The sequence below is a fragment of the Periplaneta americana genome, chromosome 14, assembly GCF_040183065.1.
Source record: "Periplaneta americana isolate PAMFEO1 chromosome 14, P.americana_PAMFEO1_priV1, whole genome shotgun sequence".
Lineage (NCBI taxonomy): Eukaryota > Metazoa > Arthropoda > Insecta > Blattodea > Blattidae > Periplaneta > Periplaneta americana.
In genome coordinates, this window is record NC_091130.1 from 147625998 (window position 1) to 147647494 (window position 21497).

General features: G+C 33.5%; 2 long non-coding RNA genes across 2 annotated transcripts in view; both read right to left on the minus strand.

Annotated features, from left to right (window-relative positions):
* Positions 1-21497, minus strand: part of LOC138713829 (uncharacterized) — a 280083-nt gene that overhangs the window by 163651 nt on the left and 94935 nt on the right. The window lies entirely within an intron of this gene.
* LOC138713827 (uncharacterized) lies at positions 12560-20863 on the minus strand. Its single transcript, XR_011335993.1, has 2 exons — positions 20152-20863; positions 12560-13008 (listed from the first exon to the last, which is right to left on the minus strand). It is a non-coding gene; the product is annotated as an uncharacterized lncRNA (long non-coding RNA).

Consider the following 21497-nt stretch of genomic DNA (forward strand, 5'->3'; position numbering starts at 1 on the left):
GCTTTCCTCCCACCACGTTAAACAGCAGGCCACAAATCTTTCCGAATAGGGACGTTGCCAAACTTCCGTCAAACGGTATCATAAATAACTGGTCCTCCATGCTACAATATCATTTCTTTCAATCAAAATACATCTTGTATTTCTACATTTTTTAAACGTAAATCCCATGTCTCGAATCACTTTCCGCAACGTTTGTCTCCAACCTTGGAAAATATTGTCTCTCGCAACCTTCAGTAATTTCTTCAATGTCGGAACTTCATTCTACACGGTATAAAATCCATGTATCTTTCTTCTTAAAATACATCGGTTCATATATTATCATCTACAAGAATTAAAGGTTCCCTTGGTCTGTTCTTCCCTGGTGATTCTAGCTTTTCATCTCCTGCACAGGCTCCCTCTCTCCTGATTTTCTTTATTAGGCGCTCTGACCTGCCTATATAAATTACATAAAAATGTTGTATTATTAGTATTAGTTAAGCAAGTAATTTTAATTCGTTGCCTGATTTATAGGAAACAGATATTGACCTGTTTGTTTCTCTTCATCGCAAAATGCTATTACGTACTTACTTAATAATATTTCTTTCGCCACTCCGTGCTACAGTGTTCATGTTGAGTTGACAACACTGGACTGCAAGTGCAAATAAACTGTCCCGCAAGAAGGCTCAAAATTGTAAGTAGTGGGAGAGAGAAAGGGAGAGAGCTGGAAAAGAGAGAGATAGGAATGCAGGGAGAGAAATGAATTACCGAGGCTGAGAAGGAATTAGGGTTCAGTTCGCATATCTTACGGGGGCACAGATCCGATGGTCCGACAACTTAAGTGAATATTTTCAATTTCTTCCTTAATAATTAAAAATTCGTTTCCGTTGTGATACTTTCATTACAAAATTCTTAAGTTTAGATGAATATTTTGAATGTATAAATTTTCAATGGATAACCGTGGAGAAATTATTGCAAATGAAAGGAATGATTCATAAAGGTTATATGTACAAGCAGTGAGGGAAGTGAGACGGTATGCGCCGGTATGGAATACCGCCACTGGTTTCTATGGCCAGAAAACTTACCATAAGTGAAAAATTACATACCGTCACTGAAAAAATATGATTCGTAAAAATTTGTTTATACACTTCTTCACAGCAAAGAATACTATCTGTTTGCTTCGTATATCTAAACCACAGCCTTCTGGAACTGTATTCAACGTATATTTAGACACGTTTATTTGATAAGCCAACCTCTGGAATGCTGACAAGGGTAGTATCAAATATCTTACTTGGTAGTATTTCAGTATAGAAGGCTGTGGTATGTAGCTTGTAGTTCCCATTGTTGCCAATTTAGTGACTATGTCATTTTTGTTGTTGCACTTTTTATTAATAATTAAGTAAGTCACTTTGAAGCTTTAACATTATTTTAAATGATAGGACTCAATGGACATTGCAAAATAATCTAGTAAATAACTGACATTATTTTATTAAGAAATTTAATGTGTTACGTAATCTTCAAAGATTCACGTTATTGACTACACGAAACAATTTATTGTATACATCATGTACGTATGTGTATGTTAAAATGGAGAGGGTATGCCTTTTTTTAAATCGAGGTATGCCAGACAAAATTCTTGGGGTAGAATACCGCATCTTGTTTTTCCTCACTTCCTTAACTGCGTACAACCAAGACTCCAGAAATGCCAATCCAACGAAGGGACATTGAGTTTGCAGAAGAAAACCTGATTGCAAAAAACGGGCGACTACAGCAGCACCGAATGGATCCTTTGTAGAAGTATATAAAGCAGATGAACATGGCCATTACGGTTAAGATGATTAATTCCTACACGTCCGAATCTTCAAACAGCCAAATTGGCTATTATTGGTAACTTTTCTTGCCTAGACTTCTACCACTTCTTCTCCTAAAGGTGATAATTGTTGGTATTATTTTAATTTGTATTTTTAACTGTTGGTTGTATATTTATTTGTGCTCATAACTATAGGCATTATTTTAATTTGTGTTCGTAACTGTTAGCATGATTTTAATTTGTGTTTGTAACTATTAGCATTATTTTAATTTGAGTTTGTAACTGATAGAATTATTATAATTTGAATTTGTAACTGTTAGCATTATTTTAATTTGAGTTTGTAACTGTTAGCATTATTTTAATTTGAGTTTGTAACTATTAGCATTAATTTATTTTGAGTTTGTAACTGTCTGCATTATTTTAATTTGAGTTTGTAACTGTTAGCATTATTTTAATTTGAGTTTGTAACTGTTAGCATTATTTTAATTTGAGTTTGTAACCGTTAGCATTGTTATAATTTGAGTTTGTACTGTTAGCATTATTTTTATTTGTGGTCGTAACTGTTAGCATTATTTTTATTTGTGGTCGTAACTGTTAGCATTATTTTAATTTGAGTTTGTAATTGTTAGCATTATTTTAATTTGAGTTTGTAACTATTAGCATTATTTTAATTTGAGTTTGTAACTGTTGGAATTACTTTAATTTGAGTTTGTAACTATTAGCATTATTTTAATTTGTGTTCGTAACTGTTGGCATTATTTTAATTTGAGTTTGTAACTATTAGCATTAATTTAATTTGAGTTTGTAACTGTTAGCATTAATTTAATTTGAGTTTGTAACTGTTAGCATTATTTTAATTTGAGTTTGTAACTGTTAGCATTATTTTAATTTGAGTTTGTAACTATTAGCATTAATTTAATTTGAGTTTGTAACTTTTAGCATTATTTTAATTTGAGTTTGTAACTATTAGCATTATTTTAATTTGTGTTCGTAACTGTTGGCATTATTTTAATTTGAGTTTGTAACTATTAGCATTAATTTAATTTGAGTTTGTAACTGTTAGCATTATTTTAATTTGAGTTTGTAACTGTTAGCATTATTTTAATTTGAGTTTGTAACTGTCAGCATTAATTTAATTTGAGTTTGTAACTGTCAGCATTATTTTAATTAGAGTTTGTAACTGTTAGCATTATTTTAATTTGAGTTTGTAACTGTCAGCATTATGTAATTTGTGTTTGTAACTGTTGGCATTATATTAATTTGAGTTTATAACTGTTAGCATTATTTTAATTTGAGTTTGTAACTGTTAGCATTGTTTTAATTTGAGTTTGTAACTGTTAGCATTATTTTAGTTTGTGCTCGTAACTGTTAGTATTATTTTAAATTGAAGTTGTAACTGTTAGCATTTTTACAATATATTTTTTGTAACTCTTAGAGTTGCTTTAATTTAAATGTACTTATTGTTAATATTATTTCAATGTATATGCAAGGGATTAAATTCAAATTTAAATATATTTTTAAAATTTCTTTTCTCACCGTGAACTTGTCCATGGGAGATAGTTCTGCTTCTTTCTTGTAAACACGTCTCAAGAGCTCTACTAGTCAATTCTAAACATCGAACGTAGGTAAAAGAGCTGGAAGTAAGCCCCCTTTCTTCGTGATAATTTTTGCTTATCTCTGTGGCTGATAATTGAGTGATAATAGTTTTTGTTGTCAGAAATAATACGACACAGCCTTTTATCATAGTTTGACCGGAACGTCCTAAGTCACATAGAAAATTGCAAGATAACAGCGTCCAACTTATTTCCGCACGTTTTTCTTTATCTTTGCGTGAGGTATAGGCTACATGAAATACTGCAAAGCTGATAAATAATAATAACAATAATAATGCTTTAATTTTTCTGGCAGAGTTAAGGATGTGAGGCCTTCTCTTCCACTCGGCCAGAGGATAAAAAGAAAATTTATTTATTTATTTATTTATTATTTATTTACTAGCCGTACCCGTGCGCTCCGCTGCACCTGTTAGAAATAAATATAAAGTAATTACATAATTAAAATAGGACGTTTGATCCAGGGAACATTCGTGTTTGATAGAAGGATAAATCGTTTAATATGTTACTTAATTTAAATTGTATTGAAATAATTAAAATGCAGTCATTTTGGTCCAGAGAGCGCTCATTTGGTGCAATGACAATTCCTTTAACATGTTTCTTAAATGTTATTATATGCAACCATAGTTTAATGAAGATTTACATATCTTTTAATTTTAATGTGTATACTTTATATTACTTGCTATATGTTTCAGAAGTTACTGTAATAACATTGTAGAATTATGTCCATCTAGAGAAACTACACTTTCCAATGGTGAAATAATAATTAAACAATTAATTAGCTTCCGATATTACATTATACAAACACAGAAACATTCTCTTAGGCTATGTTTAATTGCATTCGATTGTTGTTGTCCAAGGCCCCTTATAGACGAAGTCATTTGTTTTTATTTCAGTACAGCGCCTTAGATGGCGTTGTTATTATAATTTTAAAACTCATTTATTTCATTAAATGTCAGTCCTATCAAAATTTTGTATAGAATAAAACTTATCGGAAATTAATTTTAAAGAAACTTTTGTCATGTAATATTTTTCATGGAAATCAATAATAAGCGAGATATTTTGATTTATTTAATTCAGGCCTCCTTATAACCCCCCTTCTAAATAAAGTATTTTGAATGCCATATAGCCTAAAATCTAAGTTACAACGAACTTTATTTATATCCCAATTTTCATACAAGTCGGTTCAGCCATTATCACGTCAAAAGGTAAGAAACATCCAGACAGACAGACAGACACACAGACAGACAGACAGACAGACATACATACAAACAAATATTTCAAAAAAGCGTTTTTTCGGTTTCAGGATGGTTAATTATACATTTAACACCAATTATTTTTGGAAAATCGAAAATTACCAGAAAAATTTTGGCTACATGTTTATTATTAGTATAGATTTATTTACTTATTTTTATTGCTAGTAAGTTTGAAATGAATACAAGTTAATAAATACAATGAAAGATAAACTAGCCCACTCCTGAATGAGTAAGACTCGTGCTCAGGAGGGGATTGCGATACAGACAGAAATAAAATTGAAATTGAGACTGAATACAGATTAAATAGTGTTTAATATGTTTAAACCCAAACTATAAATGCAATACAATTTTTTTTATTTCTTTTTTTTAATTTGGAGAGGATTCGTGGTTTAAATATTATTGGAATAAAATTTGTTTTAATAATCTGGGACCTTGACTCATGCTATGATAAAAAGCTGCATTGGTTTTACATTGTGGTTCATACAAACGGAGAGAATTCATAATTTTAGTTCTATATTTATGTATATACCTTTCAAGGTTATTAAAATTTCTATGAAAATATTTTAATAAAATAAAATAATACATTTGTTTAATGTTGAAAACTTTGAAATGTTTAAACAACAATTCAGTTGGGTAATCTTTCTGCTTTTTTAAACAAATTTTTAATACTTTTTTCTATAGTAAAATTAACGGATAAAGGTTGGATTTATAAGTTCCACCCCAACCTATAATACCATACATAAATATAGATTGAAATAATGCCAAATAAATTACACGTAAACAGTTAATTGACAAAATATTTCTTAGAATAACAAAGTAACATAATGTGTTACGTAATTTATTACAAATATAATGAATATGATTATTCCATTTTAAAATGATTATAAGTTATAAGCATACGTACCTAAGACGAAATTGAAACAGAAAAATGTGCATTAGCCAGAGGATTATCGAATTTAAATAATTAAACTAGTTGACAAATTTACAATTGAGGGGCTTAGAACAAAAAGCAGGTAAGTGACGGAAACCTAGTTTTGAGGAAATTACAGTTAAAGTTCTACATGCAATGAAATATTATACACTAGTTTGGTGAAATGATGCCCATATAGCAGCACTGCACAGTGTGATCACTTACCTAATTTTATCCCAAAGGAACATCCTTTTGGGCTATCACAACACGCACGAACTCATTCTTTTTAATAATGTCACTTACCTGCTTTTTGTTCTAAGCCCCTCAATTGTGAATTTCAATATATACCCTGGAACAGCGTGCATTCTAAAATACGATGTTTCAATTTGGACTTGAAAGTGTTTAAGGTCGGGCGGTCCGTAACATCTGCAGGTAATGCATTCCAAGAACGGATACTGTCTGTTGTAAAAGACGAATAATACACGTAAGATCTGTAGAGAGGGACTGACAATAGAGTGTCGTGTTGTGACCGGGTATACAGATTATGATGTGTATAGGTTATGAAATCGTGATGCAAGGTAATCAGGGGTCCATGCATGCAAAATGTGATAGAGGAGAGAAAGGCAATGCAAACTGCGTTTGTCAGCCAGCCGGAGCCAAGACAATTCATTGAAAGACGGTCAGGTATGATCATAGAGACAGATATTATCTATATAATTTGAACTGGTAATGGAAATTACGGGAAAACGACTGAACGGATTTTAATGAGTGACCCCTCATTTTCATGCCTGGCATCCAAAGTTTTTCGGAAAAGTAGTAGTTTTCACTGAAATGTCAATTTTCCTACATAATTTTCCTATTTTCCGAAATCCGTCTGTTGTCAGTTTTGAGAACTAATTAATTGCATTCACGGCCGACTTGATTGAATTTCAGAACAAAACACACACTACAATAAACAATAGGCTATTACACGAAGGCCATGACCTGCAGGATTGCCGACATATTTAGAGCTCAATTCAATTTATTATTAAAAACTGATTTTGCAGTGTATAATTTTCTGAGTACAGCTGTGTATTGGATATTCAAATGTACGAAACTTGAGGTGGTTTGATGACATTATTACCATTAGAAATTAAATATTATTGTAGTTAATATCTTGATGCATCTATTTTTCATTAATTGTACATAATATTGATGCTATATTGATGACGTGAAAGTGAAACGTTTTGTGGTTATGTAAGTAAATGTAGAGAATATCTTAATTTAGATCTTCATTTCTATAATTTACTGAGTGGCTGCTATATATAACTACAAAACTTAAGTAAAATAATAATATTGTTATTAAAAATCAAATATTTTTATACTTATTAACCCAGTGGGGTTGGGTCTTTTTCATATACTTAATGGCGGTGTAGTGTAGATATTGATCTGTGATTGTCTTCAGTATTGGCTCGAGAGAGCACAAAAATTACAGTTCATAAGGAAAGATCAAAAGGTATTACTTACTGATAAAATAAGAGGCCTAGAAAATTTTGTAGTCTCCAGATCATTTCAGCAAGATGTCTTAGTAGGATAAAATGATTTTACGCTCTACATTTCAAGTTCTACATGCAGCAGCTATACGAAAATGCTATTGTTCGAAAGCTTAGCAAACCTGACATTTTTTTAACTTTTGCCTACAATCCACAATGACCTGAAAAAGCTACTGCTATCGTCCTGACATTAATACTTGCGTTTTCGCGTTGAAACTCAAAAACTGAAGTTGGATAGGTTCAAGAAGAAGTATTTGGCCTAAAAAAAATCTATTCAGAGGAAGTATGTTTCATTATTATGGAAGCAAATAACTATCAAAAAGACAAGTATTCTTCATTGAAAATAAATCTGAAAAATTTTTATTTGAACGTCTAACGAACTTAGTTTGCATCAGCATTTGCTGCCCAAGCCACTAGTATATATATAATTTGAACTGGTAATGGAAATTACGGGAAAATGGTTGAACGGATTTTAATAAATGCCCCGTCATTTTGAAGCTTGGGACTCAAAGTTTTTCAGAAAAATAGTAGTTTTCAGTGAAATGTCAATGTTTCGACATAATTTTCCTATTTTCCAAAATCCATCTGTCGTCAGTTTTGAAAACTAGCTAATTGCATTTCAGAATAAAAGAAAACACACACTACAGTAAACAATATTACACGAAGGCCATGATCTGCAAGAATGCTAACATATTTAGAGCTCAAATTAAATTGGTTATTAAAAACTTAACTTACTGAAAATAATTTACAGGTTTGATTCTGTGGTGTGTAATTTACTGGGTACAGCTGTGTATTGGATATTAAAAACTACAAAACTTGAGGTGGTTTGATGACATTATTACCATTAGAAATGAAATATTATTGTGGTTAATGCCATGATGTAACTATTTTTCATTAATTATACATATTAGTGCTATATTGATGATATGAAAGTGAAACGTTTTGGGGTTATATAGGCCTAAGTAGATGTAGAGAATAACTTAAATTAGATTTTTATTTCTATATTTTACTGAGTAGCGGCTATATGGTATATATAGTGTATGGTACTGGAAGCTATAAAACTTACGTAAGATAATATTGTTATTAAAAATCAAATATTTTTATAGTTATTAATGAACTGGTGTTGGGTCTTTTACATATATTTAATGGCGGTGTGATGTAGATATTTATATGCGTGGTTCTCTTCAGTATTGGCTCGAGAGAGAGAGTATCTTTCATTATTATGGAAGCAAATAACTTTCAGAATGTCTGGTATTCTTCATTGAAAATAAATATGAAAAATGTTTATTTGAACGTCTAATGAACTTAGTTTGCAGCATTTGCTGCACAAGCCACTAGTTACATATAAACCGAACACAGGTATTATGGACACGCTGTAATTTTTGGGTCAGTTCATAGCTGAAATCACTTAATAGAACGTCGCAGTTGTCGAACTGAGGCATGAAAAGTGTCTTGGAATAAGATTTGTTTTAATTTAATTTTTATCCTTCGTAGTGAGTGCAGTATAGAAAATACTTTTTATATACGTGTTTAGTCCGTGTGGACCAGTTTAAGTGTAAATATCTGTATTTGATTTTGTCAGAAATGAGTAATCTAACGATACATTTCTTTTATTCTCAACTAGCTCAAAGCACCCGGTCTTGCCCGAGTTGTTTTTTTTCTTGCTTCTTTTTTTAATTAAACAGGTTGTTAGACTTTTCAGAAATCTCAGAATTTGAAATATAGACAACCAAAATGAATTGTCTTTACTAAGCTTTCCTTGTCCATAAAGATGAACCTTTATATAGCGTCACTTACATGAATTAATGAACTTCTTAGCCAAATGCAAGGAAGGATTAACTCAATTTAAAACAATACTGTAGATCAGGCAACGAAAGAAAACATTTCATCATATGCCTTACGTTCAAATGTTTTATTAATTTTTATGTATATATATTTTTTTTGTGGCGTAGTTAAGACCATCAGGCCTTCTCTTCCACATCATCAGAAATACAAATAAAATAATAAAAAAATCAAAATATAAATAAAGTAAAACCAAACGAAAATATATACAAGCTACAGTCCCCCAAACTTTAAATGAGTTAGCATTGTCTTGAACTTCAGAAAAACAAAAACATACCCCTCGGTCCCTATACGCCCACTTAGCATTGTCTCAATGTTCTACGGGTCTTACATTTTATCTCTGCCGATCAGTGACTGTTAAATTTCAATTTGCTAATCTTAGTCGTGGGAGTGAATGTCTCATTTCCTCCTCACCACAATTGAAACGTTGCACAGAGGCAGAGATAAAAAATAATTATAAGATCTGTACATTGATCTGAAGCTGCGCATTTCACGTAATTTCATGTCTATGTGGAACTGGCCACCCTACCCCATTATCTCCTGGTCCAGTTGCGTCATAAGTGGTGCCATGTTTGTATCACTTGTAACAAATTCAGAACATATTAATTATATTATTTATTACTTTATATACAGAATTCAGATAGAATATGAACTCGCAATAAGTCATTTTTTAACATAAACAGTAATATTCTGAGAGACGTATACCTGTATTTTCGAAGTTAAGAGTTTGTTATGTTTACAACGCATAACATACTACATGGCAATGTAATTATACAGATAGAACTTCGCAGTAACACAGTTTCGGACATGAACAACAATATTTTGATAGACGTAAGCTTACATTTTACATTTAATACAGTGTTATTTTCAGTCGGCTTACGTACATTCACATACTCCATTACCAACATGACAAAAGTATCCTTGAATTGTAAACATCGAATATGGGGATATCGTGTAACCACACCTAACGGAAGACGTCTACTAACTATCGCTATTAATATCGATGCACCTCTTGAACCCACGTAATATCGTCCTAACACATAGTATCCAGTTTATTCGTAGAAATTAACAGAAAATAACGGTGTTATTAAGTGAAAGTGAGAGAATTGGTGACAGGAAACGTCACAAGATGAAGTATGTGCATTTTCCAGTGAAACACATCCAGATCGACCTCCTGTCAGTCTGTTGTGAGTAGAACACAAAACAAGTTCGATGAAAGTGGACATGTGAGAGATGTCGAAAGATCTGGTAGACCATTATCAACTACTGAAGAATTGGAGGTAGACATTTTGGTAACAGTGAAAGATAATCCACATTCTTCACTTACTAAATTACAGTCTATATTTGATGTATCGAAAACAACCATCTAGAGACTGCTACATCGTAATAAATATCATCCTTATAAAGTGCAGCCCTTGCTGAGCTAATGGAAAATGACTGAGACAGAAGATTGCAATTCTGTGAGGCAATGAGTCCCCAATTTCGTATCACGCTTACTTTTCTCTGATGAATCTACATTTTGTCTGAATGGAGAAGTGAATAGACAAAATTGCAGGTACTGGTCAGAAACTAATCCATGGTAGATGGTTGAAACTCACACGCAATTTCCATAGAAGGTAAATGTATGGGCAAGGATTGTGGGTCCCTACTTTTTTTGGTGATACACTTAATGGGAATCGGTATTTAGAATTTTTGCGTGAAGAGTTAATACCAACCCTTGCAGTTCTTCACCCAAACGTCCAGGATCCAGACTTACCTAATGATTCCCTCTGATATCACCACTATGGGGCTCCTCCTCATTATGCTGCTCCTGTACGGCAATATCTGAATGAACTGTTTCCTAATAGGTGGCTCGGAAGAAGAGGATTTGTGGAGTGGCCTGCAAGATCGCCGGGTCTTTCCTCTCTTGATTACTTTCTGTTGGCTTATTTGAAGTGTAAGGTATTTGCTACGAAGCCTGCTGATACTGATGAGTTGAAAAGAAGAATACGAGAGGAATGTAGAGAAAAACCACCAGCATTCATTTAAAATGTTAAACAGGAATTTGTTCTGCGTCTTTCACATTGCCAGATCGTAAATGGGCAACATTTTGAACTTTTAATTAATTGAACATTTGCTTGTGTAATATACAGTATTTATTTTGTTACCATAGCAACGTTTGTTATATAAAACAATTGATAGCTTGTGTAATCCTGCAGAATAATAAAATCTTTCAGATGGTATACAGGTAAATACAGGGTGTCATTTAAAAGTGTTTCCGATGACGTCACAACTCGCACAACAATGATATCAAGAATGTTTTTTTGTTTGTTTGTTTAAAACTGTCTTTTAAAATATATTGTTTGACGTGTCCGAGCGTTTTTTCGAAAAACATTTCCATTTAGCTATAGCAGGAAATATGCGTGACTTTTGAATCGCACTGTATTACTGATTATTAGGGCTAGGATTTTGATGAAATTGCATCTTTTTTCTAGTACGCCAGAAATATAGCCGCTTTAGTATTTATATGTTATGTGATAAACTGAGTGTTTTAAGACATATTTGTTAGGGCATTTTTTTTTGCATTTTTTGCCTGTTTCAACTCATAAGAGCATCTTTTGTGTTATTCGGACATTTTTGAGGCATTTTCATTTAATTTTGGCCATAAATCCTCATTATTAATATAAAATAATGTTTATTTCCTTTGATATTTTATCTACATAGTTTGTTCATTAATACCCTTTATTTTTTGCTTTGTTATTTAACGACGCTGTACCAACTACGAGGTTATTCAGCGTCGATGGAGTTGGTGATAGTGATATGATATTTGGCGACATGAGGCCGAGGATTTGCCATAGATTACCTGACATTTGCCTTACGGTTAGGAAAATCTCGGAAAAAAACCCAACCATATAATCAGCCACAGCGGGAATCGAACCCGCGCCCGAGCGCAACTCCGGATCGGCAGGCAAGCGCCTTAACCGTCCGAGCTACGCTAATACCCATTATTTTGTATACTATTTTAATCGTTTTTCTACACAAGTATTGCCCTTTTAACGTAGTACATCCCATGTAATGGTTCAGTCCAATATAGACTCCTCTATACTTGTTAATTCCGTATAAGAGTGGCCTTGTAATGGGCTACATGGAAACTGCATCAGGTAAAATAATTAATTAAAGTGTACCACTTAGAAAAAAAATATGTAAAATTAAATAAACTTAAATGTTGGTACTATAATTTCATTTAATTACTGGTCTAAATATTAAGTAGCACAAAACTTCTTTTCTACTAAGCCAATTTTAGAATGTAAGATCAATTTTTACGGCATTTAAGGGCATTTTTGAAAGATTTTTAGGTCATAAATGCATTGTTTTAGGACATTTTTTTAATGATTTATAGGTCATCAAAATCCTAGCCCTACTGATTATTTTGTCTTATATTCATCTGAAATAGAAACTTTTGTCACAACGAAAAAGCGTTTCGAACTTCTGCATCAACTCAATAAATATGACAATATATTATTTTCATGCAACATGTATTACGTAGATTTTCTCTTCACCACATCATCACTTTTTTCCATAACAATGCAGCAATGCTATTATATGTGACAGTTTACTGGGAGGCAGAATAAAGTTACACCGTATTTTGAAAACAACTCATTTATTTGTAACTTGTCATATATTAGTACATCAGTTTGTAGTACACGTTTCGGATTTGTTGCGGAATTTGTGAAAGCCATGATGTGAAACGTGTGAAGATTTGCATAGATTCATGCATTAGGTGCTCAATAGAACCGGTACAGCAGGATGGATCTCCTTTACTACACCCAGGGCTGCAAACCATATCAAATCCCAAAATATTTCTAATTATTTTTAGTATCGCGTTTTCTGTACGGAGAGCTTGATCATTGTTTTGTGAACTGTCAGTAACAGCTTGTTGATTCCCATAGATCGTGACCCTGTCCCTCTGTCCCTGTGCTTCGGTAATCTGGCCCACTTCCTCTCTTCCGGTGGTCCCGATCTGTCCTGCCGTGTGTGCAGGGACAGGAATCGCTCCGACATTCCACAGGGCCGTCACAACTACCAACGCAACCTGCAATGTTCACGACATACATTTATAGAGGTGCCTGTTGGGCGGAACGAGCATCGAACCAGGCTAGTCCGCAAAATGGAAGTTAGCCAAAAAGAAAATTCACCCAAAAATATTAATCTAGGAATATTCGTCCAAAATGATTACACTTTTACACGGTTTTCATTCTCACCCTCAGTCACGGAAAATTCACCCATTGCGTTAAAGTTTTCGTTCATTTCATAGTAAATGCATTTTTAGCAATTCGTTTCCGTTGTATTGTCGGACCATCGGATCTGTGCCCCTTCAGCGCTGTCGTCGTTCTTGAAAAAGTTAACGCCTGTACTCACTCCATTCCACCCGCTTTCCTCCCACCACGTTAAACAGCAGGCCACAAATCTTTCCGAATAGGGACGTTGCCAAACTTCCGTCAAACGGTATCATAAATAACTGGTCCTCCATGCTACAATATCATTTCTTTCAATCAAAATACATCTTGTATTTCTACATTTTTTAAACCTAAATCCCATGTCTCGAATCACTTATCGCAGCGTTTGTCTCCAACCTTGGAAAATATTGTCTCTCGCAACCTTCAGTAATTTCTTCAATGTCGGAACTTCATTCTACACGGTATAAAATTCTTGTAACCTTATTCTTAAAATACATCGGTTCATATCATCTACAAGAATTAAAGGTTCCCTCGGTCTGTTCTTCCCTGGTGATTCTAGCTTTTCATCTCCTACACAGCCTCCCTCTCTCCTGATTTTCTTTGTTAGGAGCTCTGACCTGCCTATATAAATTACATAAAAATGTTGTATTATTAGTATTAGTTAAGTAATTTTAATACGTTGCCTGATTTATAGGAAACAGATATTGACCTGTTTGTTTCTCTTCATCGCAAAATGCTATTACGTACTTGCTTAATAATATTTCCTTCGCCACTCCGTATTGCAGTGTTCATGTTGACTTGACAACACTGGATTGCAAGTGCAAATAAACTGTCCCGTAAGAAGGCTCAAAATTGTGAGTAATGGGAGAGAGAAAGGGAGAGAGCTAGGAAAGAGAGAGATAGGAACGCAGGGAGAGAAATGAATTACCGAGACTGAGAAGGAATTAGGGTTCAGTTCGCATACCTTACGGGGGCACAGATCCGATGGTCCGACAACTTAAGTGAATATTTTCAATTTCTTCCTTAATAATTCAAAATTCGTTTCCGTTGTGATACTTTTATTACAAAATCCTTAAGTTTAGATAAATATTTTGAAGGTATAAATTTTCAATGTATAACCGTGGAGAAATTATTGCAAGTGAAAGGAAGATTCATAAAGGTTATATGTACAAGCAGTGAGGGAAGTGAGACGATATGCGCCGGTATGGAATATCGCCACTGGCTTCTATGGCCAGAAAACATACCGTTAGTGAAAAATGACATACCGTCACTGAAAAAATGTGATTCGTAAAAATTTGTTTATACACTTCTTCACAGCACAGAGTACTATCTGTTTGCTTCGTAAATCTAAACCACAGCTTTCTGGAACTGTATTCAGCGTATATTTAGACACGTTTATTTGATAAACCAACCTCTGGAATGCTGACAAGGGTAGTATCAAATATCTTACTTGGTAGTATTTCAGTATAGAAGGCTGTGGTATGTAGCTTGTAGTTCCCATTGTTGCCAATTTAGTGACTATGTCATTTTTGTTGTTGCACTTTTTATTAATAATTAAGTCACTTTGAAGTTTTAGCATTATTTTAAATGACAGGACTCAATGGACATTGCAAAATAATCTAGTAAATAACTGTTAGCATTATTTTAATTTGAGTTTGTAACTGTTAGCATTATTTTAATTTGAGTTTGTAACTATTAGCAATTTTTTAATTTGAGTTGTAACTGTTAGCATTATTTTAATTTGTGTTTGTAACTATTAGCATTATTTTAATTTGAGTTTGTAACTGTTAGCATTATTTTAATTTGTGTTTGTAACTATTATCATTATTTTAATTTGAGTTTGTAACTGTTAGCATTATTATAATAATTTGAGTTTGTAAATGTTAGCATTATTTTAATTTGTGGTCGTAAGTGTTAGCATTATTTTAATTTGAGTTTGTAACTGTTGGCAATATTTTAATTAATGTTTGTAATTGTTGGCATTACTTTAATTTGTGTTCGTAACTGTTAGCATGATTTTAATTTGTGTTTGTAACTAATAGCATTATTTTAATTTGAGTTTGTAACTGTTAGCATTATTATAATTTAAGTTTGTAACAGTTAGCATTATTTTAATTTGAGTTGGTAACTGTTAGAATTATTTTAATTTGAGTTTGTAACTATTAGCATTATTTTAATTTGTGTTTGTAACTGTTAGCATTATTTTAATTTGAGTTTGTAATTATTAGCATTATTTTAATTTGTGTTTGTAACTGTTGGCATTATTTTAATTTGAGTTTGTAACTATTACAATTATTTTGATTTGAGTTTGTCACTGTCAGCATTACTTTAATTTGAGTTTGTAACTGTTAGCATTATTTTAATTTGAGTTTGTAACTTTTAGCATTATTTTAATTTGAGTTTGTAACTGTTAGCATTATTTTAATTTGAGTTTGTAACTGTTAGCATTATTTTAATTTGAGTTTGTAACTGTTAGCATTATTTTAATTTGAGTTTGTAACTATTAGCATTACTTTAATTTGAGTTTGTAACTGTTGGCATTATTTTAATTTGAGTTTGTAACTATTAGCATTATTTTAATTTGAGTTTGTAACAGTTAGCATTATTTTAATTTGTGTTTGTAGCTGTTAGCATTGTTTTAATTTGAGTTTGTAACTGTCAGCATTATTTTAATTTGAGTTTGTAACTGTTAGCATTATTATAATTTGAGTTTGTAACTGTTAGCATTATTTTAATTTGAGTTTGTAACTGTTAGCATTATTTTAATTTGAGTTTGTAACTATTAGCATTACTTTAATTTGAGTTTGTAACTGTTGGCATTATTTTAATTTGAGTTTGTAACTATTAGCATTATTTTAATTTGAGTTTGTAACTGTTGGCATTATTTTAATTTGTGTTTGTAACTGTTGGAATTATTTTAATTTGAGTTTGTAACTATTAGCATTATTTCAATTTGAGTTTGTAACTGTCAGAATTATGTTAATTTGATTTTGTAACTGTTAGCATTATTTTAATTTGAGTTTGTAACTATTAGCATTATTTTAATTTGAGTTTATAACTGTTAGCATTATTTTAATTTGAGTTTGTAACTGTCAGCATTATTTTAATTTGAGTTTGTAACTGTTAGCATTATTTTAATTTGTGTTTGTAACTGTTAGCATTATTTTAATTTGAGTTTGTAACTGTCAGCATTATTTTAATTTGAGTTTGTAACTATTAGCATTATTTTAATTTGAGTTTGTAACTGTTAGCATTATTTTAATTTGTGTTTGTAACTGTTAGCATTATTTTAATTTGAGTTTGTAACTGTCAGCATTATTTTAATTTGAGTTTGTAACTGTTAGCATTATTATAATTTGAGTTTGTAACTGTTAGCATTATTTTAATTTGAGTTTGTAACTGTTAGCATTATTTTAATTTGAGTTTGTAACTGTCAGCATTATTTTAATTTGAGTTTGTAACTGTTAGCATTATTATAAATTTAGTTTGTAACTGTTAGCATTATTTTAATTTGAGGTTGTAACTGTTAGCATTATTTTAATTTGAGTTTGTAACTGTTAGCATTATTTTAATTTGAGTTTGAACTGTCAGCATTATTTTAATTTGAGTTTGTAGCTGTTAGCATTACTTTAATTTGTGTTTGTAACTGTTTGCATTATTTTAATTTGTGGTTGTAACTGTCAGCATTATTTTAGTTTGTGTTTGTACTGTGTGCATTATTTTAATTTGTGTTTGTAACTGTTTGCATTATTTTAGTTTGTGTTTGTAACTGTTAGCATTATTTTAATTTGAGTTTCTAACTATTAGCATGCAATATATTCCACCGGACCTCACAAAACAGTATGACTTAGTGATTATGACGGAAACTTTCCTACAAGAACCACTAGACCTACCCGGGTTCTATGGAGTGCATGCATACGCAAGAGCGACAGGAGGTAGACCAGCGGGAGGGGTGTCCTGCTTCCTCAAACCGTCAGCTGGAAAGATACTGGAATGCAGGAAAGAGACAAATGCCACAATAGTCAAGACAACAAAACTCACATTGATAGGAGTATACATCCCACCAAACACAGCAACTGAAGAAGTAATTGATACCCTACTAAGGACAACAAGCCACGTTGCAGATCAACCAAACGTAATACTGGCGGGGGACATCAACTGCAGAACCGACAAAGCAAGTCAAAAGACGGACCTTAGGCTAGAGGCACTAGAAGAAGAAGGGTACACACTAGCAAACGATAAAACATTCAAAACGTATTTCGCCCACAACGGGGCAAGTGCTATCGACCAAGTGTTTTACAGAGGGAAATCCTTGCGCATCTTGAAACAAGAAGGTTTATGGACTTCAGGAGCAGCACTCATCAGAAAGCACATACCTGTGTCTACAACATTAGAAATAACACACCAGATAGCACCAGCGAGAATAACACCAGAACAAAGACCCTCTAGGAAACTAGACACGGAAAAACTGCAGGACATGAAAGTCATAGACGAAGTAAGCGCACTTATATCAGAGGACCGCACAGAAGAAGCGATGCAACTTGTTAACAGCTCTTTCAACAAGGCTTTTATCCTAAGGAGGAAAAGATGCGGTAAAAATGGTTCGACGCCGAGTGTTACAATTCACGGAAAGAAACACTGCGGGCACTGCACAGAGCAAAGAGCACGAATGAGAAAGAAGATATAGAAATTTACGCCAGGAAGAGGAAAGAATACAAACTAATAATAAAAGCAAAAAAAGCAGAGTTCATCGAGAAAGAAGCCAGGGAATCAGCTGAACAAGCGAAATCAGATCCCTTCTTAGCGCTGAGAAGAAAACAAGCCCCCAAGGCAAGAGAGATCCCAATCGAGAGCTGGGAGGAACATTTCTCCAATATACTCAACAGGAACGGCGCAGATACAGCCTACCAAGTCAAAGCTACAAACAGCATACCAGAAGCAAGCATCCTGATCACCGCAAACGAAATCCAGGAAGCTATCATGACTGCAAAGAAGGGAAAGGCAGCAGGACCGGACAGCATATACGCAGAGCACCTAAAGGAAACACAAGAACTGCTACTGCCCATATGGAAAAAGCTATTTAATCAATGCTTGAAAACCGGATCAATCCCCGACAGCTGGAGAACGGCCCAATTGACAATATTGTATAAAGGAAAAGGGCACACTGAAGACCCTAACTCTTACAGGGGCATAGCTCTACAGAACACTATATATAAGATCTTCTCTAAAATCTTAACTAAAAGACTGATCATGGAAGTGGACAAATTCATCCCAGACTGTCAATTCGGCTTTCGAGAAAAAAGGAGCACTTTACAAGCGGTGAAAGTTCTACAAGAAGAAGCAGAGCAGACCCTTAGATACAAGAAAGGCAAATATCACGCTGTCTTCATTGACTATAGGAAAGCGTTCGACTTAGTCAATCGGAACATCCTCATAAACAAGCTAAAACAGATGCTGGGAGACACACACCCCCTAGCCATTATGATTGAGGCTCTTCTGACATATAACCACATTATTATTAACGACGGCGCAGTCCTATCCAAAAGGTCAGACAGACAAACGGCGTACCGCAGGGCGACCCTATGAGCCCCCTGCTGTTCAACATCTTAACAGCAGACATCATAGACATAGTTAAGGACCTACCCACAGTGAAGTTAATAATGTATGCAGACGATATGGCTCTAGGGTCGCACTGCAAGAGCGATCTGCAAACAGCACTCGAGAGGCTCGAACAGTGGGCCTGCAAAAACAGCTTCGAGATCAACAAAGAAAAAACAGTGCATATGGTTTTCAGAAAGGGAGGAAAACCAGCAAAAGACGAGAAATTTACCTTGCAAGGAGATACGCTGGAGACCGTGAACACCTTTCGTTACCTAGGTGTATACTTGCAACCGACAATGACTTCCTACAGGATACATATCCAGGAAAGAGCAACGGCAGCCACGAAAGCCATAAACAGAATTCAGAACATCGGCAAACTCTCCCTGACCACAGCTATGTCATTATTTCATGCAGTTATAACACCGATTGCCTCCTATGGAATAGAATTAATATGGGAGAAACTGACGAACAACGACCTTGCAAAGTTAGAAAATGTGAAGGCAAGGTTCCTGAAGAGAGTCCTAGGAGTAGGAAAGCAGTCCCCTACCAGGATCGTCTACGTGCTGGCCAAAGAGAGTTTCTTCATAGAGGACCTCAGGCTGGAACTAATGCTGCCATCAACAGGCCCATATCAAGCACACCTGGAGACACGGCGTAGGAAGCAAGAAGACATCGACCCGGACTTCTATTGTACAACCGCAATGACGGACCGGAAGTGGACAGAGACGTGCCAGGACCAAAGACACGTGGTAACCAGACTCGCTATCCACGGCTTCCACCACAAGATATGTAGGACGCAAAGATTCCACCATCCAGACGACGACTGCATTTGCTCACTGTGCGACCGAAAGTGCGAACGCTATCACATAATAATGTGTGGAAGAAGAACAAAATCCATAACAGACTACAGTGACTAATGTGTGATACAAGATCAACATATATAAAAGTCATACTTAATACTCTTTCGAGTGCTCCTTATATGTATTATTATTTTAATTTGTGTTTGTAACTGTTAGCATTATTTTAGTTTGTGTTTGTAACTGCAAGCATTAATTTAGTTTGTGTTTGTAACTGTTAGCATTATTATAATTTGTAGTTGCAATGCTGTTAGTCTTGCTTAATTTGTATTTTTAAGTGTTGGTATTATTTCAATTCTTACTCGTAACTGTTAGCGTTATTTTAATCTGTGTTTGTAACCGTTGACGTTATTTTAGTTTGTGCTCATAACTGTTAGTATTATTTTAAATTGAAGTTGTAACTGTTAGCATTTTTACAATATATTTTTTGTAACTCTTAGAGTTACTTTAATTTAAATTTACTTATTGTTAATATTATTTCAATGTACATGCAAGGAATTAAATTCAAATTTAAATATTTTTTTAAATGTCTTTTCTCACCGTGAACTTGTCCATGGGAGATAGTTCTGCTTCTTTCTTGTAAACACGTTGCAAGAGCGCTACTCGTCAATTCTAAACATCGAAAGTAGGTGAGCTGAAAGTAAGCCCCCTTTTTTCGTGATAATTTTTGCTTATCTCTGTGGCTGATAATTGAGTGATAATAGTTTTTGTTCTCAGAAACAATACGACATAGCCATTTATCATAATTTGACCGGAACGTCCTAAGTCATACAGAAAATTGCAAGATAATAGCGTCCAACTTATTTCCGCACCTTTTTCTTTCTCTTTGCGTGAGATATAGGCTACATGAAATACTGCAAAGCTGATAATTAATAATAACAATAATAATGCTTTAATTTTTCTGGCAGAGTTAAGGCCGTGAGGCCTTCTCTTCCACTCAACCAGAGGATAAGAAGGAAATTTATTTATTCATTTTATGCTCGACCATGTCGAAATGTAGTAATTATACACCTGGTAGCAGCCCTTTAATGGACCTCATTAAAGTATACCTATTCATTAAAGTTCAGGTGTTCCAGCAATCAGAAAACACCATTGTAGCAATATGAAAGCGCAAGTATCGATTATTCTCGGATATGCAATCGAAAGACAACTAGCGAAACGTCACGGAGGCTGGAAATCCAATACTGTCGCAGAAGGTTTTGTTCTGTTACTATAATAATTAGCGTTAATTGTAAATAATATTCAAATAAATTCAATTTGTCATCTCGTATTTCAAAAACTCTAAATCAATTTCAAGGTTATATCAAGATTAATGTTTATTTTACTCTATAGATTATATCAAGGTCAATGACATTTGTTTCTCGGAAAAAAATCAATACTTTCGCGTCTGCACACATCTCACAATTTACGAGATATTGCACAAGGTCAGTTCCATTCCCCAGTCAGATAAGAATAGCATGAATACTTATGAATAATTTCAAGTTAGAAATATGGTCGCTTGCGCTCGTTTCATAAACAAACTCGGGTCTTAATTACTACCATTATAGGCTCGTTGCATAATGTACTATTTATTGCTAGTAAATTTGAAATGAATAAAAATTAATAAATACAATGAAAGATAAACTAGCTCACTCTTGAATGAGTAAGACTCGTGCTCAGGAGGGGATTCCAATACAGGCAAAAATAAAATTAAAATTGAGAGTGAATACAGATTAAATAGTGTTTAATATGTTTAAACCCAAACTATAAATCCAATACAATTTTTTTTATTTTATTTTTTTAATAATTTGGAGAGGATTCGTGATTGAAATATTATTGGAATAAAATTTGTTTAATAATCTGGGATCTTGACTCATGCTACGATAAAAAACTGCATTGGTTTTAAA